At 37.6% G+C, this 19,336-nt stretch overlaps 1 pseudogene; it reads right to left on the bottom strand.

Annotated features, from left to right (window-relative positions):
- Window positions 1–1,186: 1,186 nt before the first annotated feature.
- Window positions 1,187–1,287, bottom strand: LOC145606437 (small nucleolar RNA R71; annotated as a pseudogene).
- Between the last annotated feature and the right edge of the window lie 18,049 nt (window positions 1,288–19,336).

Genomic DNA, 19,336 nt, shown 5'->3' with positions numbered 1-19,336 from the left:
CGTAGTATAGTTTATAATCACAACAAATATTGGTTACTCTAATAATTTAGACTATATTAATTAATTAGGAGTAGAAAGACTTGTTTCCCTGTGGATTCGACCCTACTTCCCTATCTGCATAAGCTAGTGGACTTAGGTAATTATTTTTGATTAGGTGATACGACTTTAGCCTGTCAGCCTTGCGTAATCACGCGGCGGTAATACGCCCAAGTCTATCTCTACGGTATAATTATATGTATTATACTGGTATTTCTGTAGAGGGAGATTTGGGGGTGTTACACATGGCATGCTGCGACAAGGCTGTCATAGCGCGTGAGTTTTGTCGGTCCGCGCTAGACCTTGTCGTTTGCAACAGGAGTTGTTTTACTCCGAATTGAAATCGTTCTCTTTTTTGATTGTTTCCGGACTATTTTTCTTATAAATAGGGTCTTAAATCCCCGTTTTCAAATCATCCACAATCACCAAATCTCTTTATCTTTTCTCTCTTAAGCAATAGCTTATTATTTCTCCCTCTTGCTTTCTAAACTTTTCTTTTTCAAACACAATTCCGCATACACAAGTTCTAGACACACCTAGCCAAGTTCAAAGTTGTCTTCGCCCTCGACGTGAAAGGTTGATACCTTCTGAGGGTTTGGTCCCAAATCCCTATTTCAATTATTTTATTTAATTTTTTTTATTTTAATATTTTATTAAAGTTTACTAGCGCGTGTATTTTGTCATTAGAAAGAAGTACGGGGCATCAAAGTTGAGTAATTTTATTACTCTATTTTTTAGAAAGCATGCTTAGATTTTATTAATTCCTAGTATCATGTTAGGATGTCTTTATTGCTTTCTAGTATCATGTTTAGGTTGCTTCCTATGCTTTCTAATATCATGTTAGTATCATGTTAGGGATAAAGCTTTGATTTTTAATGTTTAGTGGCATGTTAGGATATGTTATTAATCAAGTTAGTATCATGCCTAGGATCTTGCTATTATCATTATGCCGCTTTATTGAGTTTATAATTATGATGATGGTTCGTTGTGTCATTATTATTATGTTGCTTGATACATATTGTTGGTATTGCTTGATCACGCCTTTTATGCAGGTTTAAATGGAATTTGTACTTGAAATCACGCTTAATAAGATAATTAATAATTTGAATTTAGGCTAATATGATTTTAATTCAAGTGATCGCCAAATAATAGTTTTGTTGATGATAATTTTGCCCAAGAGACAGATGAAGCATTATATGAAGCTTGGGAAAGATTCAAGGATCTGCAGAGGGAGTGTCCCCACCACAATTTGGCAAAGTGGCAATTGATTCAAGCTTTTTACAATGGTTTAGGAAATGCATCTAGGATAATTTTAGATTCCGCAGCTAGCGGTAGATTTATGAATTTAAATGTTGATGATGCAGGTCAGGTTATTGAAGATATGACAATCCATAATTCCCAATATGGGAATGCTAGAGGTTATGCTAACAAGGGCAAACATCATGTTGATTCAGTAACTCTATTACAAGCCCAGCTTACTTCTATTTGCCAGAAACTAGATAACCTTACTACTAACAATCCTAATTCTGTTGCTAATGTTTCTGCTGTTTCTAATAATGCTAATGATGCTTTCTGTGAAAATTGTGGAAGTGTAGGTCATTATGAACAAGACTGCAGGAGTTCAATGGAGCAAGTTAATGCTTTTCAAACCTACAAGCAAAATAACCCATACTCCAATTCCTACAATCCTGGCTACCGGAACCATCCCTACCTATCTTACCGTAGCACCAATGTTCAAAATCCTCCACCTCCACAACAACCACAACAAGCACCCCCTCCACAGCAGAAATATTATCACCCTCATGCTAACCAGAAACCCCCATCACAAGCCCCTACTACATCTTCTGACCCTGCTTTATCAGAAATTAGGGCAATGCTGACCAGTATGCTAAAACATATGGAGAGTAGAGACCAACAGATTGACTCTATTATAGCCCATAATAAAGTCATGGACACCTAAATAGCCCAATTGTCCTCTACCCTTCAATCTCGCCAGTAGGGAGCTTTACCAACGCAGGGAATTCAACCTACGGATCATGCTAATGCAATCACCCTAAGGAGTGGTTCACACTACGATGGGCCCCAAATGCCCAAAGAGGATGAACCTGATTTAACTAATATTGCTAATCCTGATTCCGTTGTACCAACTTCCCCTGCAGGGCTGCAGGGTAAAATTCCTGATACTAATATTTCTGATGATTCATTGTAGGGTACAACCTCAGGGAAGGATGCACCCCAGGGGAAGAGTAGGGAAGCACCACCAGTTATCAAATTACCATTCCCTAATCGCCAACTTAAGACTAAGTTGGACAAGCAGTTTGGTAAGTTTCTGGAGGTTGTTAAAAATTTGCAGGTAACGGTTCCTTTTACTGAACTTATTACACAGGTTCCTGCATATGCTAAATTTATGAAAGATATTTTGACTAGGAAGAGGGCCTTTAATGAAGTAGAAACTGTAGCTTTTACTGAGGAGTGTAGTGCATTATTACAAAATAAATCTCCCCCTAAATTAAAGGATCCTGGTTGTTTTTCTATCCCTTGTCATATTGGTAATGTCTTCATAGATAAAGCATTATGTGATTTGGGTGCTTCTGTTAGTGTAATGCCATCGTCTATTTGTTCTAAATTGAATATGGGTGAATTAAAAATTACTAATATTACTTTGCAAATGGCAGACCGTTCTGTTAAATATCCCCTAGGTATTTTAGAGGACGTCCCTGTTAGAGTTGGTAAATTTTTCATCCCTGTTGATTTTGTTGTTTTAGACATGGCTGAGGATACACAAATACCCATTATATTAGGTAGGCCTTTTCTCCATACTGCAGGAGCCATTATAGATGTTAAAAATGGTAAACTAACCCTATCTGTTGGTGATGATAATATTACTTTTAATTTAGGGAAGGTTTTAAAAGGTCCTATGCTTGAGGAAAGTTGTTGTTTGATTGATGTTATCGATATAATGGATGATATTTGTGATGATAGCTTGACACAGATTCTTGCAAGGGATCCCTTGGAAGAAATACTTTGTGGTAATTTGTCTGCAGGTGATGCGAGTGTCTGGAGCAAGGAGGTGGATATTATTGAGAAAGCTCTTGCCATAGAAGAACTTGATGATAAAGAGAATAAGAAGGTAGTAAAATTAGTTCAGGAATCGAAACCTGCTGAGGTAAAGAAACCTGAACTAAAACCTCTCCCTTCTCATTTAAAATATGTTTTTCTTGATGAGCAGGAAATGCACCCTGTGATCATTAGTACTGCACTTGATGACCCACAAACTTCCCAACTTCTAGAGGTTCTCCGAACCCACAAAAAGGCAATAGGGTACAGTATTGATGATCTCAAGGGTATAAGCCCAGATTTCTGTATGCACAGGATACACTAAGAGGACAACTACAAGCCTGCATTCAACCCCAGAGGAGGTTGAATCCCAATATGCAAGAGGTAGTCAAGAAAGAGGTTATGAAATTACTTGATGCAGGTATTATCTATCCTATTTCTGACTCCAAATGGGTAAGTCCTGTTCAGGTGGTTCCTAAGAAGGGTGGGATGACTGTAGTTAAAAATGATAAAAATGAATTAATTCCCACTAGAACTGTTACAGGGTGGCGTTGTGTATTGACTATCGTAGATTAAATGTCGCCACTAAAAAGGACCATTTCCCTCTCCCCTTTATTGATCAAATGCTTGAGAGGTTAGCTAACCATAAGTTGTTTTGCTATTTGGATGGGTATTCGGGATTTTTCCAAATTCCGATCCACCCTGAAGATCAGGAAAAGACTACATTTACATGCCCTTATGGCACTTTTGCATATCGTAGAATGCCTTTTGGTTTATGTAATGCACCTGCTACTTTTCAACGTTGCATGATGAGCATTTTTTCTGATTTCATAGAGTCTATCATGGAAGTCTTTATGGATGATTTTAGTGTCTATGGTTCTTCATTTGATTCATGTCTAATTAATTTAGCTAAAATCCTTAAAAGATGTGAAGAATGCAACTTGGTCTCAAATTGGGAGAAGTGTCACTTTATGGTGACAGAGGGAGTAGTCTTGGGTCATATTGTATCTGATAAGGGCATACAGGTAGACAAGGCAAAAATTTCAGTGATTGAGCAATTACCTCCCCCAGTTAATGTTAAGGGAGTTAGGAGTTTCTTAGGTCATGCGGGGTTTTATCGCCGTTTTATCAAAGATTTTTCTAAAATTGCTAAACCACTGACTCAACTTTTGCTTAAGGATGCCCCTTTTGTTTTTACTGACGAGTGTCTTGAGTCTTTCAACAGGATTAAGCAGGCTTTGATATCGGCACCCATCAGATGTGCTCCCGATTGGAATCTTCCTTTCGAGATCATGTGTGATGCAAGTGACTTTGCTCTAGGAGCCGTGCTTAGACAGAGGAAGGACAAAGTTTTACATGCTATCTACTATGCTAGTAAAACTTTGGATGAGGCTCAAGTCAACTATGCCACCACGGAGAAGGATTTTTTAGCTGTTATTTATGCTTTAGAAAAATTTAGATCATATCTAGTTGGTTCTAAAGTTATTGTTTTTACTGACCATGCAGCTCTAAAGTACTTGATAGCCAAAGCTGAATCAAAGCCTAGGCTACTCCGGTGGGTTCTCTTGCTCCAGGATTTCAACATTGAAATAAGGGACAAAAAGGGTGCAGAGAACGTAGTGGCAGATCACTTGTCACGAATCAGGTATGATGAGGGTAAGGATTTTCTTCCTATAGATGATTCGTTCCCTGATGACAACCTGTATGCAGTTGTAGAGCAACACCCCTGGTATGCCGATTTTGCAAATTATTTAATGGGTGGTACTCTACCTTTTGACTTGTCCTATCAACAAAAAAAGAAATTCCTTTATGATGTTAAACATTATTTTTGGGATGATCCTTTTTTTGTTTCGTGAGTGTGCAGATGGATTATTTCGCAGGTGTGTCCCCGAATGGGAGGTACATGGTATTCTCACTAGCTGCCACACTTCACCTTATGGAGGACATCATGGTCCCTCTAAAACAGTGGCCAAGATATATGAGTCAGGATTTTATTGGCCCACCATGTTCAAGGATGCTAACATTTTTGTGTAGGCTTGTGACTCTTGCCAGAGGACTGGCAACATCTCGCGGCGGCATGAGATGCCTCAAACTGGGATTTTGGAAGTTGAAATTTTTGATGTTTGGGGTGTTGATTACATGGGACCGTTCCCTCCTTCTAGAGGGAACCGTTATATACTAGTCGCCGTAGATTATGTATCCAAGTGGGTAGAAGCCATTGCCACTCCTACCAATGATGCCAAGGTGGTCCATAGGCTTTTCAAGAAGACTATTTTTCCTAGATTTGGAGTGCCTAGAGCCATAATCAGTGACAGAGGATCCCACTTTCATGAGCGGAAGTTAGATACCCTCCTAAAGAAGTATGGTGTTTACCATAGGACAGGGTTAGCCTACCATCCCCAAACTAGTGGCCAAGTCGAAGTGTCTAATCGTGAGATTAAGGTCATCTTAGAGACGGTGGTAGCAAAATCTAGGAAAGATTGGAGCGATAAGTTGGATGACACCCTTTGGGCATATAGAACCGCATTTAAGACCCCTATAGGTACCACTCCCTATAGACTTGTGTATGGTAAAGCATGTCATCTTCCGATGGAGTTAGAGTACAAGGCATATTGGGCTATTAAGGAGCTCAATTTGGATGCTAAGCTAGCGGGAGAAAAGAGGCTTCTACAACTTAACCAGCTTGATGAGTTTAGGTTGATGGCCTATGATAGTGCGCGAGTCTACAAGGAGAAGACTAAGAGATGGCACGACAAGATGATCCTTCCGAGAGAATTCAAAGAGGGTGATAAGGTGTTGTTGTTCAACTCTAGGCTTAAACTGTTCCCAGGAAAGTTGAAGTCAAGGTGGTCGGGTCCTTTCACTGTAAAAAGGGTTAACAAGTTCGGTTCTGTAGAGTTGTTTGATGAGCATGGTAATGAGTTCAAGGTGAATGGTCAGAGGCTTAAGATTTATCATGACGGGGCTACGATTGGTGCAGTTGAACTACTACACCTGACTAGTTCCAGCTCACCTTGAGAATACTATGGTAAGAAGGTCGTGCGGGACCTAGATAAACCAGCGCTTTGCGGGAGGCAACCCGTATTTTACTTGTTTTTATTTTTGTTTTTCTTCTTTTTCTTATGAGAGGAGAGAGGAGGGAATTTAATGAATTTCATGAGTTTTTGGTACAGTTTAGAGGAAAAGAGTTAGCCAAATTTGAAGAAAGTTGAGTCGTCAAACCTTACTCTCGGGCCCGGCCGGGCGGAGCTTCGCCCGACCGGGCGCGAGAGTTGACGTATACGGACATTTAATTGGCCCGACCGGGCGAAGGAACGCTCGACCGGGCGCGAGAAGAGGAACTTGAAATCGAATAAAATCGCCCGACCGGGCGGTGAAGCGCCCGATCGGGCGCGAGAGAAGAACTCTGGACGTTGAAGATCGCCCGATCGGGCGGTGAAGGCGCCCGACCGGGCGCGAGAAAGAATTTAAAAAGCATCATTTAGATCGCCCGATCGGGCGGAACCTCGCCCGACCGGGCGCGACCACCCGGGTTCTCCTTCTTCTTTCTTTCGTTTTCTTTTCTTCTTCTTTCCTCCTTCTTCCATTCTTTTCTTCGACACTTTCTCTCTCTAAATTCATATTTTCCTCTAATTTCTCTCTAAAATTTCTCCTCCATTTCTCACCCAAATCCAAAACTTTTTACATATTTTTACTCCTCTCTTCATCCTCTACATTTCTATATCAAAATTTTTCATTTTCCAAAAAAATAAATTTTTGACCACCACTCCTAATGGCGGCAAAGAGGGCCAGAAACTTGCTCGGGGGTAGTTCAAGCGGGTCATCCCAACAATATGACCCGGCTCTTCAACTCGCTCAGTGGCCGACGATCAAGATCGCGACGCCGGAGCAACGGCATTATCACGAAGTCCTTTAAGGTCTTCCGAGATTCTCAGTTCTAGTTTGTTGCTAAGCTTGATGGTCATCGAGTTCATTTTCCTCCTACTTGTCGTTTTGGAAATGTGTTACTTTCCAGATTGACACTACTTAGAGCAACAAACAATTTTGTTCTCAATTAGGATGTGGAGGTAATACCCGTAGTCTCACTTGAATGCTTACAAAGAGACATGTATATTGTCTTTGGGTAAAAGTTCGTTGTGAAACAAACAGTTAGCTCCTACTTGAGCTATCTTAGTCTTTATTGAGCCATTCAGCTCCCACTGAGTCACCTAGCTCCCACTGAGCCACTTTGCTCCCACTGAGCTAGTGAACTCCCACTGAGACTAAGAGCCTTAGACATATACTTGAAAAGACTTTTAGAAGTTATTTCTATCCATAACTAAATGTGGCGTCCTTTCTTAGCTTCGACATTTTGTTTAGTGTAACATTAGTCATTTGTGCAAATCTTTAAGAACTTTATAGGAAGGGTTGTGAACCATCATCGTTCGAGTTATTTTCAAATGACACCGAGGTCTCCGTGAAGACACACCATGTTCTTTGTGGAGTTATTTATGAAAATTTCCATTCATAACTTTGAGATAGTCACGCTTGGCTCAAGCAAACATCGCTCGATCTAATCTAGACGTCTTGATATCTTGCCAAGTCGATTCTGTACTTCATTGAACTCTTGAGCTACTCAAGTCAAGTTTGTTCACATTTGATGAATATAGCCATATCCTTTCAAATTCTTTGTGAAACGTTGAAGTAATTGAATCCTCTTTAGCCTTCGGAGTCAATTGTCTATACCAAGAACAATAGCTCTCTGCTTTGTCGGTTTCAACAAGTAAGACTTTCTTGTCTTAGAACGATTCCAATTCGAGCAACTATCAAGAGCCTATCTAACAGAGCCTTGAGTACGTTCTTGTCGATGTGACATTGCTAAAGATGTTTGGAACGCAAATCAAGCCCATGACTTGAACTTAGTGAGTTTATCATGTTAGAGAAATGTTTGTTTATAATCAAGCATTCTTAACTCAACGCTTGGATAACCATCCCATTCAAATAAATCTCGCAACTATTGCTCATTACTTTGAATGTGAGTCTTTCCGTGTGTAAACGGATCAATTGCTGATTATGGAACATAATAACCATTACTTGTTCCAGCCTTTGGCTTAAAAGGTCTTTAAACAAACATACGACCTTTAAACTGATGTAGCTCTTCTTGCTTCATTCTAAGCTTGTAAGTTGATAACTTAGCTTAACTTCAATAGTTTGAGGTCACTATCATAGTGGAACACTCAAGCAGTATCCGATACTTGTGAAGATAATAAATTGCTAAGTAAACTACAATAACATGAACTCATGAGTTGAAATGAAATCTAATTCCTTTTCTTCGTTCCTTCTTTCCTATATTTCTTATCATACAATATCTCATAATCTTACTTTAAGAATCATTTCTTTAAGTACCTTGACTCTTATACTTTATTAGGCATAATCAAGCACCTAGTGCGCCGTTAAACAAAGTTCCATCTTTCCATTAATTCTTACTCGAATTACTACATCAATGAGTCCTACTCAATTGTGATGCGAAAAGATACATTGGTTGTCAAACATTGACAATCTTGAGTTTGCAACTCAATACCTCATGTTTTATCAAAACTACCTAGTATTTTGAATACATGATGTCTAACCATCCTTTCGGACTTAGTTATAAAAGTCATTTATGAGAATTGTATTTTAAAAATGCTTTTCCTTTCTTTGAGAACTATTCTCAAGGATTTCCTTTACCAATCATGGAAACAATATTATTTGATTTAGAATAATATAAATATAAGTGCAAAGTATAACCATTTATCAAGAACATAATAAGTTTGAAATTTAATAGCATTCATGCAAACTTCAACCTTATTAAACGTCTTATTTACGCATAAAAAAAATGTCCCTATTTGGCGAAAATAAGGCGATTCCAAGATCCGAAGAAACAAAGAGTGGTTAAGCATGCTTTGGCTTGTCTTAAACACTCAATCTTCTAGGGTAAGCATTGCCTTGATAATGGCTCTAAGCCATTCTTGATTAGACAATCGTCGCATCTAATGCATCTTTGACGATGTATCTCTTTTGCCACGGTATCTGAGGACTCCTCACTCATACCGATGAGTTAAACCAAAACCAACGTGCACACCCGGTGTGCCTTACGCCCCTTGGAGAAGTGATGGCACCTCGCTTTGGCGTAACCTACCATCACCATCGTCCAGTTAGTAAGTGTTGTTTTGGAAAGGCAAGTTTGACTCAATATTATTAGGGACCTAGGATTTCTATGTTGGTTGATTTAAGTGAACTTAACTAATCATCGCAACATCAAGAAAACCTAAACATGCGTCTAACGAATAATTCACATATATATAAGCATAAAATATAAAGCGAAATTATAGATGCATATTGGCAACTAGCATGACCCCTTGAATTCTTCAAATCTTCAAAAGGTCTTCGTTTGCAATTTAAGGATTTGTCTTCCAAGATACGCCGTCTTCAAGACTTAACCAAACTATGCAAAAACTAGTGTCTACAACTAGGAATAATCTAAATATTAAAGTACAAAAATAATTAACGGTGCGTAGACCGTATTTAGATTTACAAAAATACATAACGGCACGTAGTCCGTATTTTCTATCCTAGTCGGGTCCCACTAGTTGCCATTTTATAAAGCCTTTAAGAGAGAATATATATATTCTATTCATCCATTCACTATTTGTGAATGGCCCATGCAATTTACAAAATCAAACAAGTAAAATGCATTTAAACAACGCGCGCACTAGTAACTAATCTAGGTGGTTAATCCGATTAACACGCCTAATTAAAACTAGTCAAAGTTGTTTAACCGATTATGTAATTGACGTCATTAATAATTGAAGCTCCCACTAAATTCCGCATTTCCCTTAATTAATCTAATTAATTATGTCGGTAGCACCCAAACTTGTCAAAAATGAAATTTTGCCAATGCCGCTCAAAACTGTGGCCTAGCCTCTCAAAATTTTAATTAAAATAAACAAAATTAATTAAAATAAATAAAACGGCAAAATAATTAACATTAAGCCTACTACTGCTAGTCACCTCACCGCACCAAGCATACGCACACGCCAAAAAAACGAACACGCGGCCCACGGCACACGGCCGCGAGCTGCTGCCACGGCACAGCCGCGCGTGTGGCCGCAAGCAAGGCGGCGTAGCCACCTTGGCAGCCACATACGGGCTGCTGTGCAGCCCGGCTCGCCATGGTGGTTCGTTGCCTCGTTTTGCGTGCCACGGCCTCGGGAATTGATCCCTTTTTCACGAGACAAAAATAATTAATTCTAAATTAATTTTAGAACTAATTTAGTGAGCAAAATAAAATTTTGAACAAGTCTAACTTAATAAAATTTTCAAAGCGCAAATAACCAAAATAATTGCAAGAACCATTCTTAATTAAATTGGTTTAGTGACAGGCTAAAGTCGTATCACCTAATCAAAAGTAATTACCTAAATCCTCTAACTAAAGTAGATAGGGAAGTAGGGTCGAATCCACAGGGAAACTAGTCTTTCTATTCCTAATTAATTAAATATAATCTAAATTATTAAGGTAACCAATTTGTTGTTTGTGATATGAAATTATACTACGGAGATTAAGTTCAGGGAGAAAATCAATAATAAGAAGGCCTAGGGTCACAGGTTCACCAATAATTAATATTCCGGGATAAAACATAACAATTAATAATTAACATTGCACAAATAACATGATTAACAGGCTCTCGCAATTTATTAATCAACATAGATCTAACAGGCTCTCGCAATTTACTAGATCTAAGTTCCTATTGAAAATAGCCTTTAATATCAAATTAACATCTGCTCGATTCATCAATTCAATATTGCTATACTTTTACAATTAAATTACATCTGCTCGATTCATAATCTAATTGCAAAGAATTAAAACAATTCGATAAGAAATTATCATGCAACACCAATAATCAATAATAACAAATTATCCCTTCATATTAATTATGGATCCCCATAAACCCTAGAATTAAACTACTCGGACATAATTAAACCTAAAGTAAACAAAGCAATTAAAGGAGACATGATTAAGATCAAAGCAAGGAAAATAAGTAAATACAAGGAGAAAAGAGATAGTTCTAAAAGAAAGAAATATAAAATTGCATAAATCAAAAGTTTAGAGAGAGAAACAAGGGAGAAAGTAATACTAAGAGTTTAATTAAGAGGAGAGAGAGAAAAGTTAGATAGAGAAAGAGAAAAGAAAACTAACTAAAACTAATTAATTTAAAAGCTAAAACTAAGCTCAAAAAACTAACTAATGAAAACGGAAAACCCACCCAAAACCTACGTACTACTACTCCACTTAAATAGGAAAAAAAAAGAAGTTTGATCTCCACTAAACTTCTAATCCCACAAACAAAACAAAGGCTGCGTGAATTTGGAGCAAAACAACGAAGCCCAAACAACAAAGCCCAATACAAAGAAATAACGCTGATCTTTGCTGGAGGACATCTCACCCGATCGGGCATTGGGCCGCCCGATCGGGCCCGGTCAGATGGAGCCACGAGCTGGGCCTTATGGCTTCTTTTGCTTTGGGCCCATTTCTTCTTCCTTTTACACTTGGGTTGCGACACTAATTTGGTTCATGATATTAATTGAACATTGAAACTTTGGATCTCTTCATTTAATCGAGCCCTTAATCACCAAACCAACTCGGTCTTGGGCTTAAAACATACGGTCATAAAATACCATCAAACTCCAATATCTTCGTAGTGGTTTAATAAGCTATGGAATCGTCATAATTCTTCAAATTCCTACAAAATAATACCAACTCTACAAAAACACTAGAAAATGCATATTAGTAATAAAAATAGCTCCGTAGAGCTCAAATAAGCACAAATATGACCGTGGGACGGGGAATAAATATATATATATAATAGACTTATCATTTAGCTTGGTGCAAAATAAAATTGAGGCAATTTCTCACTTTCAATTTAATCAATTTAAATTAAACTTGAGAATTTGACAAAGTAAAGGGAAGTTGGAAAAATATGAACTTTAATGTTCAAATGAAAATTCCAACATCTAAATTTTGTGAATCCTTGAAAATTATATCTTCCAACATGAAGATAACCAAATTTCTATCACAAAAATTGAAAGTTTATGTTTCCAATCAACTCACAATGATTAAAACAACAAAGTTTAACACAAAATAACATGGAATTTAGTGGTTTTTAAAGTTTCAATCACTTATCACAAATAAAGATTGAATCTTTAACACTTAGGAAGCCTCAAAAATAAAATTTTCACACTAAAAAGCAATTAGTTTGCAATTATGTGAAAATAAATCAACCTTTAAGCATCAAATACTACCAAGTAAGTGTGCTTTAAGGGGACATAAAAATGCATAAAATAATGCAAATAATCAACCATATAATCAACAATTTATGCCATTAATTTCAAGGTTAGAAAAGAATTAAAATTTTTCGTCAAAAACGAAAAACCCCTCGAAAAAGGCATTTCTGGTCAGAATTTGGCTAAAATCACAGTCCCCATGGAATAAAAACCTTTCCAGAACATGTTTTCCACCCAAAATTCACTAGTCTTGGGCGAAAATCTAGGCTCTGGGCCAAACTCGACATTAAAAACGTGATTAAAATAAATAAAACCGAGCTACTAATCTAATTAGTAACTTAAACCAGAAAAATAAGCCAAAATAAACCTTGAAAAACATGATTATTAAAATAAACGAGCAGGGCTCCGATACCGCTGTTGGGGTTTGGTGAGTCCGACTCACCGCGGAAACAACCCCGACCCGAGGAACCACTCGCAATTAATAAAATCATAATGTATAAATAAATAATCACAAAGAAAAGATAACGAATCTTACCCTCGAAGCGAGCTTCGCCCAAAACCCGGGGCTCTTACTTGAAAGCTACGAGCACGTCAAGCGTCGTGCCTCCGACGGTATCCACCCACAAAAAGGCGAACACAACTTTAAGGTCCGCTACCTTGGATTTAGCAAGGTCCGACCAAAACCCGAGTGTTATATGAGTTTAAGAGTTTTCCCAAAATTATGGAATGCTCTTTCTAACTCCCACTCAAGCACTTTACTCCAAATCCCAAGGTTGGTATTTATAGAGGAAAGTATGAGTGGGAATTTCTATCCAATCAATGTGGGATCATGAAATTCCACAAATTAATTTAAAGCTAAATTAAAATAAAATTGCAAACTAATAATAAATCTACAAGTGGCATTACAATGTGAGATGGGTTGGTGAGGACCACATGGAGAGTAGGGGACCATACTTGCTCCCCACTCAAAACTCTCCTTGTGCCACATGTCCTCACCCACTTGCTCCCATATTCCCATGCTTTCCCTTAATCAACGGCCCCATGGCCCGAGCCAAGCCTCGAGCCTAGCCCGAGCCCGGTCCGAGCCCAGCCCGCACCCAGCCCCGCACCAAGCTGCTGCTGTGGCGCGGCGCGGTTGCTGCTGTGCTAGCGTGCCTAGCCGCGGCAGCTAGCTGCTGCACGCACCACGTGCTGCGGCTGCTAGCTGCTGCTAGCACGCACCAGCCAGCCATGCTAGGCTTGGTTTGGTGCTTGCTAGCCACCTTTGCTAGGACATTTTTGCCCCTAGCATTCGGATGCTCGGTTTATTATTATTTTTGGGAATATGGTCGATTTATTATTATTTTTGCGCGTCTCGTTTTTTATTATTTTGACTCGACTTTCGACGATCGGTTTCGACGCTCCAAGCTCGAATTACCGACGTCTAAATATTTAACACTCGGGCGACGAATTAATTTCTTCCGAATTAATTCGTCGAGTCAGTTCGTATATTGTGCTTGGGTGTGACCCGAAGGGTTCAGTCAAGATTAAGCTGTAATATCAATTATATTAATATTACTGATCGGAAGCGGCCTCCACCCAGGCATTCCAATCACTTGACCTTACTGAATGTATTAGCTTTCTAATAATTCTGAACCCGCTATCAGAATAATACACTTGTTCGAAGGACACCATTCCTTTCACGTATATACCTCGAGTATGAACACATTAGGGGAGTTATGGGGTTTTATATTTAAACAGTACTTCTACTGGGAGTACAAGACGCTGTATATTTCTTTTTATTATGAGCAGGATGTCTTCCATGTACGAGTGGATATTTTATACTGGCACGGTTAGCTCCCGTATTAGTACCCCTTTATTGGGGTAGGTTAAGGGGGAAACCCGTTTGATTTGTATTCAACCTAAATTAATAAATTAGTTATTTATTTGAGGGTCATGTTGTATGTTGTGTGCTTGTAAACAGGTGTGTAATACCTCGTATTTTATACATATTTTGTTTAAAGTATGTATTTTATAAAGTATTTAAATAGTTGTAATTTTTTTAATTATAGTATTTTAATTAATATTATTATAAAAGGAAAGTTTATTTTATTATTTTAATTATAAAAGTTGGGGTTTTATTTTAAGAAAGTTTAATTTTAACAAGTTTTATTAAGGAAGGAATTAGGAAAATCTAAAAGAGGAAAGTTTAGGGAAGAGGGTTAGTAGAGGAGGGTATAAATATCCCACTTGTGAGGCAAATCAACTTTGCCCAGAGTGGAGAAAACCCAAGGTAAACTTCTCTCTCTTTCCTCCTTATTTTTCTTTCTTTTTCTTTTCCCCTTTCCCTTTTTTTTCGGCTGCCCTTCCCCTACCGATGTCAGCCACCGGCAGCTGGTGGCCACCGCTGCCAGCAGGCAGCAAGTGGCCGCCGCTGTCAACAGGTGTCAACCGCCGGCAGCAGGTGGCCGCCGCCGATCGGTTGCCGTTTTCTCTTCCCCCTTTTTCCCCTTTTTTTTTCGAGCATGATAAAAAAAAAAACCTTAGCTTTCTTATTTCAATTTAATCTATGCTTAGATCTAATTGTAATTTATGAGTTTTGGGATTTAATTTTGATGTTTGATTATAGTAATTATGTTAATTAATTTCCAGATTTGGTTTTTAATTAAAAAGCCCCAATTTTTGAAACCCTAGGTTCTTGATTCATGTATTATTGAAAGTATATGATGTATTAATGTTTAGATCTTCAATTAAAGTGTTTTAAGGATAAATTACAGCAAGTTTTCATTAAAAATAGTGCTGGAATTTTATGTAGAACACTTAATATTATGTTCTTGAAGGAATTTTTAATTACCCATTAATTGGGACTTAATTATGGTGTTTTAAACATAATTTCAGCTTATTTTAATTAAATTATGAGGGGTTTTAAAATAGTATATATTGCTGGAAATTTGTTTAGAATGGATTTTAATACTCTATTATGATTTTAATGTGTAGGAGACTTCAAGTAACCAATTTCTATTAGTCGTGGCGATTTTAAGATCGTACTCAAGGTACGTTCGCGTACTTAGCATATTTTGATGATATAGAATCATGCTAGGCTTGATTTCAATCAATTACAAGTAGTATCATGCTAAGGTTTATGTATGGAATTGTGAATTATTGGTGTTCGTTGGTGATTGAATTGTGAAGCATGAATTATTTGTGATGGTTTATGGATTGGAAAATTTATATTTTGGCATGATTATATGGACTACATTTTTATTTATGGCATGTTAGAATGCATGTTTAATTAAACTATATGTTTAATTTGGTTTGGATTATGGAAAAGGAATTTTATTATGGTTCATATAATTTTTATTGATGCTTTAAGCATGAGGAAGGAGCTATATAAGTGTCTGTGTATACAAGGAATAAATTGTATATTGGTGCCTTTGTGCACTTAAGGTGTTTTTAACACCGAGGGATAGGATTTTTGGCGCTTTATGCGTTTAAGGTGTCTTTGACACCGAGGTAGAATTAAAAAGGGTTCAATAATAAATAATATGTGGTCACTAAATATTCAAGAATTAAATAGGTATGTCTGCTGGATTGAATAATTATTGTTGAATGATTTATTATGCTTTGAGAGTCATCACCAAGTCTAATAATATGTAAATAACGTAAAGTGGAAGAGATTACGCACCAAAACTCTTGGAACGTATATACCTTGAGTATGAACATATGGGGGGAGTTATGTGACTTTATATTTGATCATAACTTCTAACGGAGTACAGGACGCTGTACATTCCTTTTTATTATTATTATTATGCGCTGGAATTTCGCCACCTATGTGTGATTTTGTCGCTGGCACGGTTAGCTCCCGTGTCAGTTAACCTCAATTTATTGGGGGAGGTAGAGTTGGAAACCCGTTCGATGCGTAATCAACGTGTTGGACTTAATGATTTTGATGATGACACAACCTCACTTACTTACATACTAATAAAGGCTTGATTGTTTAAGTGTGTGATCAGTGCAAAGACTAGGAGAATTAAGTGTCGACGCAAAGATACCATGAGGAACAGGAAGGCCAGAAACAAAGTTATCCAAAAAGAAGAGTTCCCTCACAGGAACTGGCGCTTCAGAAATGAAGACTTGAGAAGAGAAGGTTCCCCCAGGGAACAGAAGCTTCAGAGAAGAAGCATCACCAGAGAAGAGAAGTTCCTTACAAGGAACAGAAGCCTCGGAGTAGAAGCTTCATCAGAGAAACATGAAGACTAAATATACTTTTGTATTTTAGGATTTATGTAAGCATAAGATACTTAGTACATTCGAATTTCTTGTGTGGAATTGGTCTAAGAAGATAATATTGTGCTAGCTAAAATTTAGGAAAGTGGTTATTTTCTAACGTTTATCTTTTTAAGCAAAAAAGAAGATTTTATTTTTATTTCTGATTTTACAAAATCTTTTCTGAAAATAAAAATCTCCACGTTTTCTAAAACTTACGGCCTACTCTCCCATGTTCTTCTTCTAGACATGGTCTTGCACATTGAGGAGTTCATGGTCCCTTAATTTTAGGGACATGATCTTCTTAGTGGGTATGAGTAGTGGCGTAGTGTCTTGCTGCACAATTAAGTTTTTCCAAACATGTTTTGTGATCTATAAATAGCTCTTGATTTCTGTTGGAAAAACTCACCCTTGCTCACATAAGTTTTCATCTTTTATTCGAGTTAAGAGTCCAATTCCATATAAGTCTATTTGAGTGTTCTTAATGTTCTTATACTAGAGTTTAAATTCTTTCTTTTGTGTTGTAATTTGGGGAATGGGGAAGTTTTAGTGAACTTCTGTATTGTGAGAAAGAGAAGTGAGAAAGAGAAGAGAAAGAGAAGAGAAAGAGCAGAGAGAAGTGAGAAGAGAGAAAGAGAAGAGAAGGAGTAACAAGTTGGGTGACTTGTTCCTCGGGGCTTCAAGTTCGTTGCGGAACTTGAAGTAAGAGTCTTTAGTTTGTAATAGGATTTACTGCCCTATTCTAGTGAAGATTCTTTTCCTAAAATCCCAAGTGGTCGTGGTTTTTCTCCTTGATTAGGGCCAAGGAGTTTTCCACGTAAAAATCTCTCTTGCACTTTTGTTCCTTCAGTTTATCTTTCTGTTCCTTTAGCTTACTTAGTTTTAATTCCGCAAAAAGTTTAGCTAATTTCTCATACTACAATTCAACCCCCCCTTCTTGTAGTATTCATTGAAACAACAATTGGTATCAGAGCCTAACTTCTAATAGAATCAGGAAACCCTGAAGAAGAAAGGTCTTGGAGAAAATGAATACTCACGAAAAGCTCGAGGAAGGATACCCAACTCAGAGACCTCCTATGTTCAACGGGAAGTTCTATACCTACTGGAAGAACCGTATGGAGATCTTTGTCAAGGCAGAGAACTACCAAGTTTGGAGGGTCATTGAAGTTGGTGATTTCGAAGTCACCAAGAAAAATGCTCAGAATGAGGTAATCCCTAAGCCCATGTCTGAATATGAGAAAGAGGATTTTGACAAAATGGAAATCAATGCTATGGCTGTGAAATTGCTCCATTGCGGGCTTCGACCTCACGAACACAATCGTGTTATGGGGTGCAAGAACGCTAAGGAAATCTGGGATTTGCTGCAGATTACTCATGAAGGAACTAATGAGGTTAAACGCTCAAAAATCGATCTAATTATGTCTAAGTATGAAAGATTCGAGATGCTACCTAAGGAAACCATCCAGGAGATGCTAACTCGTTTTACTAACATCATAAATGAGCTGGTTTCCCTTGGTAGACAGATTCCTACAGATGAGCAGGTTAGGAAGGTTCTCAGAAGTCTTCCACAGGACGAGAGATGGAGAGCTAAGGTGACAGCTGTAGACACCCATTTGTGTCTCCCAAAAACCAAACCCAGTGATGAATGCCTTTCACGTTGTGTTATTATCGAATTAGGTGAAAGAGGTTTGAAAGTCAAGTGTTGCGGTTTAGTTTTAATTAAATTCTTTTCTCTCTGTTTTTGAAAATGACTTTATTTGAAAATAGCCGAACCAGTTTAAGTTTGGTCCATGATAAAGGTCCAATAATAGTGTAGTTGGATGGGGCTCGAAAAGATCTTTCCAACGATATATTATAAGATCGATTTCGATGAATATTGAGGAAGTTATGGCCAAAATACTAAACTGGGCCTGGTTAATTATTTTAAATGCGGCCCAATGATCTAGAGGAGGGCCCAATGTTAATTATTATTCCTAAAATTATTAGGATTAATTATAGTTTTCTAGAAGTTTCTAGAAGGTTCCTTTTAATTCTAATATTGTTAGATTTAATAATTAATTATTTTTAATAGATTTTTATTTGGAATAAAATATCGTTTTGTTATCTTAAAAATATATATTTTATCTTCTGTACGGATTCCGTAGATCAAGTTGATTAAAGATCGGATTCCGCGTGAAGAAAAACGCGCTAATACAGGTTGTCGCCAAACGACAAGTCTGTCGCCGCGCGATAGACCCTGTCGCCTCGCGACAGACATTGTCGCGTCGCGACAGACATTGTCGGGTCGCGACAGAGTTAATTCCTGGCGACAGCGTGGAGTTTTATTCTTTATCAAATTCTATGATTTTCCGGACTGTTTTCTTATAAATAGGGTCCTCGACCTCTGTTTCTGATTATCAATTCTCTCTATCAACTCTCATCATCAATTCTCTCTATTCCCTCTCAAGAATTACTTAATTCTTTTCTTTCTTTCTCCCTATTTCTAAACTAGCTTTTTATATATAATATTCCGCATTCACAAGACTTAGAATCTCTTAGCCAAGTTCGAAGTTGCCTTCGCCCTAGACGTGAAAGGTTGATAATTTCTGAGGGTTTGGTCCAAAACTAGTCAAAACTTTATTTAATTTGATTTTAATTTAATTCTTTAATTATTCTTTATTGATTTTCATTGAAGTTTACTAACTTGTGTATTTTGTTA

Source organism: Chenopodium album, chromosome 22 (assembly GCF_948465745.1).
Source record: "Chenopodium album chromosome 22, dcCheAlbu1.1, whole genome shotgun sequence".
NCBI lineage: Eukaryota > Viridiplantae > Streptophyta > Magnoliopsida > Caryophyllales > Amaranthaceae > Chenopodium > Chenopodium album.
The sequence above is the reverse complement of the archived record's forward strand: the minus strand, read 5'-3'. Positions and strand labels throughout refer to the sequence as shown.